This window comes from Orcinus orca, chromosome 21 (assembly GCF_937001465.1).
Source record: "Orcinus orca chromosome 21, mOrcOrc1.1, whole genome shotgun sequence".
NCBI lineage: Eukaryota > Metazoa > Chordata > Mammalia > Artiodactyla > Delphinidae > Orcinus > Orcinus orca.
Genome location: NC_064579.1, coordinates 1,306,548 through 1,312,547, shown reverse-complemented (window position 1 = coordinate 1,312,547; position 6,000 = coordinate 1,306,548).

The following is a 6,000-nucleotide window of genomic DNA, read 5'->3' as shown; positions in this document are numbered from 1 at the left end:
CCTATAGCGTTTCAGGCTAGATCACTCCCTGCTGGGGGCTGTCCTGTGCCCCCAGCATCCCTGGTCTCTCCCCCCTCGAAGCCAGGAGCACCTCTCACCCAGGGGGACACCTAAACTGGCTCCTGTCACCGCCAGGTGTCCCCTGGGGGGAACTGGTCTAGAGAGAGGAGAGAACTGTAGTGAAGAACCTGGCAGTTAATACAGTCCACTCGTCTTTTTGATTAGGAAACGTTGAGGAATGGTTTCCAGGAGCCCTTTTGGCTGTACGTGCGTTTCATACTTCCGGAGCTGGGAGAGGAGGCTCCGGGCACCTGTCTCTCCACTGGGTCCTGGGCTTGGTGGGGCCGACCTTGCCCACTCCTGCTGTCTTCCTCTGGGTCGGGAGGTTGCTGTCCCAGCAAGGCCCGCAGCGGGAGCGAATGTCTGATTGTGGAATGAGGTCTCGGGGTCCCGGGATGGGGGCTCCAGGATGCACTGTGGGGGGACCAGCCATTTGTGCGGGTTTAAATTGGATATCATGCGTGCCTGAGGCAGGGGTTAAAAAATGGGATTTTTTTTTTTTTTTTTTTTTGCGGTACGCGGGCCTCTCACTGTTGTGGCCTCTCCCGTTGCGGAGCACAGGCTCCGGACGCGCAGGCTCAGCGGCCATGGCTCATGGGCCAAACCGCTCCGCGGCACATGGGATCTTCCCGGACTGGGGCACGAACCCGTGTCCCCTGCATCGGCAGGCGGACTCTCAACCACTGCGCCACCAGGGAAGCCCTAAAAATGGGATTTTAAAGGATGCTGAGGGTGGCTGAAGAGACAACAGCATAGTGTTAAACTATCCCTCTTTTCAAAACTTAGGTAGGTAAACGGTTTTATCAAGAGGCAGGAGCCCTCGCAGAGCACATGCAAGAGGGATCTGTCTCAGCTTGGTCTGTAACACATACCACAGACAGGGCAGCTTCATCAACCGACGCTGATTTTCCCAGGTTCTGGAGGCTGAAAAGTCCAAGGTCAAAGCACCACAGATCAGGTGTCTGGTGAGGACCCCCTCTTGCTGTTGTCCTCACATGGCTGAGAGCAGACAGAGGGCTAGCTTTCCTTCGTATTCTTAAAAGGACACTAATCCCGCCATGGGGGCTCCACCCTCATGACCTAGTACCTCTCAAAGGCCCCACCTCCAAATACCATCTCATTAGGCTTCAACTTAAGAATCTTACGGGGGCACAAACATTCATTCCCTAGCAGGGCCTGTCCCGTTCCCTGCCCAAGATACTTATTTATAACAGAAGGGTTGGTGATGCCCCGCTGGAGCATTATAATCAGGGACTTGACATTTAAAATTTAGACAGCAAAGGATGGCAGTGATGAATGACATCTTCTAAAGGAGGAAGGATGCTACCAGGGAAGCACTGAGGCTGGGGCTTGTCTGAGGTCCCTTCCAGCTCTGCATCCTCCACTGTTGTGACTGTATGTAAATCGCCCAGGAACTGGCCCCAGTCACCCCGCTGGAGCAGGGTCCCTAGTAGAACCTGGGGTTCCGTCCAGCAGCCGTGCACCAACCAGCCTCGTGAGAGCCAGTTGCTGGCACTCCCTCCCGCTCCGCACTTGTAACCTAAAGACACGTTGGCAGCTTGCAGTCAGCTCCGGCGGGGGGACAGTCCTCTGCTGGCATCCCCGGGGGCTGCTTTTGTGCAAGTCTCTTATGTAGGATGCATCGTATTTGCAGTTTCAGTTCAGCGTGGGAATTAGTATCAGGGTTTCCCCAGCCACATGCCTGGGTTCACATGCAGTTCTTTCACTTCCAGCCCATATGATCTTAAACCTGACACTCATCTCCACCCGTTTCCTCGTTCAGGTTCATGAATGCAATCACATTTATATCATACGACTGACCATGGAATTAGGACACGTCATGCACGTAGCAGGTATTCACATCCACTTGTTATTATCTGATACCAATTTTGCATTCACGACTGTGTCTGCTGTACTTCCCAGTGCACCCTGCACCTCTTGGGTATAATCAGACAGTGGGTCACACAGTAGAGATCATGAACCCATCATGCGTGCACCACTGTCATTTATTTCTGTCATTCTGAAAACAATTTCAGTCTATCCACAGAAGTGTTAGTAGGAGTGTAAAATATAATGAACAGCTCCTCCCTTAAATTCTGTGCTCAGGGATTTGGAGTTGGTGACCCCCTAGGCAGCTGAGAGACATTAGAGGTTTTTGAAGTAAAAAGCATAGCCAGGCACCTTATATACAGAACACCAACCTTCTAAGGCAGCTAATGTCATTACTTCCATTTTCCGGGTGCAGAAAACCAAAGCTCAGAAATGGTCAGGAACTTGCCCAGAGGCCTGGCCAGAAATTGGCATCATGTTCCCTCCCAGGACCAGCTCCAGAGGGCTTGATGGTCTCAGGGCAGGGGCAGGAGCTTTGGCCCGGGTGGAGTCCAGCACCTGTCCTCTTGTGCCTCCGGTTCCCACTGCCCCTCCAGCTCTGGGTCATCACTGGCAGGTTGGAGGCCTCAGAAGCCAGCTCTCCAAGCAGGATCCCAAGGTGTTAGATGTAAAGTCTACCTTGGGTTGGAGGGGAGGGCAGGTGGGAATTCTTGCTTTTTAGAAAGGATCTGACATTGTTTCTGAGGATTGCTGATCAGAGAGAATGCCCTTGGGTGGGCCCTTGGAAGGGTGGGTGTGTTTTACTCCCAACACCCATCAAATAGCTGGCAGCTTTGTGTGGTCCCTATTCTGATGAGCTTTATATCTGAATTCAAAGCTGTTTCTCTTGGCAGGACTCAGGGCTTTGCTGTTGATGCTGCCAAAAACTATGGGGCCTGTGCCAGTTGGTTGGGGGATTTGGGTGGTGTTTTTTTTCAACATAGAGAAAAAATGTTCTCTTCAGTCAGCAGAGGTGCCCTTCAAACATCTCTGCATCACTGATCCTCTGACACACCCTCTGGAGTAGCCAGCCCAGTGCCCCTTGGCTGTGTCTGCCTTGTCCCCTCTTCCAGGGGTGGGGAGACGAAGTGACACTGTGCTGCCTCAGGCTGTCTTGGCCTCCATCATCACGCAGAGGTTCAGAGAGGGCCAGGCCACATTCATGGCCTCTGCTCAAGACTCACCTGGTGGCTGGCTGTGCAGATGGCCTGCCTTCCACACATAGGCAGTACCCGAGGTGGCAAGTGGGGACGCTGGGTGAACTGTACTTACTCTTCATCTACTTGAGGGTCAGACATGTTAGCTTGAATCAAGGTGAGTACAGCACCACTGGCAACTCCCTACCTCAGTCATCAATCCCCCAGCTTGTAACCCCACCACCAAAACCACCTCCAACTCCAGTGTTTACAAATCTACAACAATTAACATCACCTCTTTGGCTGGGATGTCAAGCCTCATTTGAAAAGGGTAAGAAAAATAAATGAAAATTAAAGACAGACCCCACAAACATGTCTTGATAAATTTAAGAGGATTGAGATCATATCGAAGATCTTTTCTGGCCATGAAAGTATGAAACCAGAAATTAATTACATGAAGAAAACTGGAAAATCACAAATATGTGGAGATTAAGCAACATACTACTGAATAACCAATGGGCCAAAGGAGAAATTTTAAAAATACCTTGAGACAAAAACGGAGACATAATATACTAAAATCTATGGGATGCAGCAAAGGCAGTTCAAAGAAGGAAGTTCAAAGCGATAAATGCCCACCTCAAGAAACAAGAAAAGCCTCAAATAAAAAACCTAACTTTACACCTCAAGGGACTAGAAAAAGAATGAAGTTTAAGGTTAGTAGAAGGAAGGAAATGACAAGGATCAGAAGGGAAACAAATGAAATTGAGACAAAAAAGATAATAGAAAAGATCAATCACATTAAGAGCTGGTTTATGGAAAAGATAAACAAAATAGACCAACCAGTAGCTAGCCTCACCAGGAAAAAGAGAGGACTCAGATAAAATCAGAAACGAAAGAGAAATTACAACTAATACATCAAAAATACAAAGGATCACAAGAGACTACTGTGAACAGTTATGTGCCAACAAACTGTACAACCTAGAAGAAATGGATAAATTCCTAAAACATATAACCTACCAAAACTGATTCATGATGAAACAGAACATTTGAACAGAATGATTAACAAAGAGATTGAATCAGTAATCAAAAACCTCCCAACAAACGAAAGTCCAGGACCAGATGGATTCACTGGTGAATGCTACCAAACATTCAAAGAAGAATGAATACCAATCCTTCTCAAACTCATTCAAAATATAGAAAAGAAGGGAGCTCTTCCAAACACATTTTACAAGGCCAGCATAACCCTGATACCAAAACGGGACAAAGATGTCACAAAAAAAAAAAAGAAAGAAAATTACAAGCCAATATGCCTGATGAACATAGATGCAAAAATCCTCAACAAAATATTAGTAAATCGAAATCAGCGGTACATTAAAAGGATCATACAACTGTGACCAAATGGAATTTATTCCAGGGACACAGGGATGGTTCAATACCCGCAAATCATTCAAAGTGATACACCATATTAACAAAATGAAGGATAAAAATCATATAATCATTTCAATAGATGCAGAAAAAACATTTGACAAAATTCAACATCCGTTTATGATTAAAAACTATCAGCAAAGTGGATATAGAGGGAATGTACCTCAACATAATAAAGGCCATATATGACAAGCCCACAGTTAATATCATACTCAATGATGAAAAGCTGAAAGCATTTCCACTAAGATTAGGAAAAGACAAGGATGCCCACTTTTGCCACTTTTATACAACATAGTATTGGAATTCTTAAAGCAGTAAGGCAAGGAAAAGAAACAAAAGGCACCCAAATTGGAAAGGAAGAAGTAAAACTGTCATTATTTTCAGATGACATGGTACTATATATAAACCCTGGATATTCCACCAAAAAAACTGTTAGAGCCAATGAATGAATTTCATAAAGTTGCAGGATACAAAATTAACATAGAGAAATTAGTTGCATTTTATACACTAATAATAAACTATCAGAGAATTTAAGAAAACAATCCCATTTACAATTGCATCTAAAAGAGTAAAACACTTAGAAATAAATTTAACCATGGAGGTGAAACACCTGTATATTGAAAACTATAAGACATTAATGAAAGAAATTGAAGAAGACATAAATAAATGGAAATATATTCTGTGCTCATGGATTGAAGAAGTACTGTTGTTAAAATGTCCATACTACCCAAAGCAATCTACAGATTCAATTCAATCGCCATCAAAATCCCAGTGGTATTTTTCAAAGAAATAGAACAAACAATCCAAACATTTTTATAGACCCATAAAAGACCCCAAATAGCCAAAGCAATCTGGAAAAAGAGGAACAAAGCTGGAGGCATCATGCTCCCTGATTTCAAACTGCATTACAAAGCTAGATTAGTATGGTATCGGCATAAAAACAGAAACTTAGCTCACTGGCACAGAATAGAAAGCCCAGAAATAAACCTATGCATATATGGTCAATTGATTTACAACAACAGAATCATGAATATACAATGGGGAAAGAATAGACTCTAATAAATGAACTTGCGAAAATTGGCCAGCCACGTGCAAAAGAATTAAACTGGATTACTCTCCAGCACTGTACACAAAAATTAACTCAAAATGGATAAAAGACTTGAACTTAAGGCCTGAAACCATAAAACTCCTACAAGAAAACACAGGTTGTAAGCTTCTTGACATTGGTCTTGGCAATGAGTTTTTAATTCTGACAGCAAAAGCAAAAGCAACAAAAGCAAAAAGGAACAGGTGGGAGTACATCCAACTAAAAAGCTTTTGCACAGCAAAGAAAACCATAAACAAAATGAAAAAGCAACCTACTGAATGGGAGGAAATAATTGCAAGTCATATATATATATATATATATATATATATATATATATATATATATATATATATATATTTTTTTTTGTGGTACACGGGCCTCTCACTGTCGTGGCCTCTCCCATTGTGAAGCACAGGCTCCGGA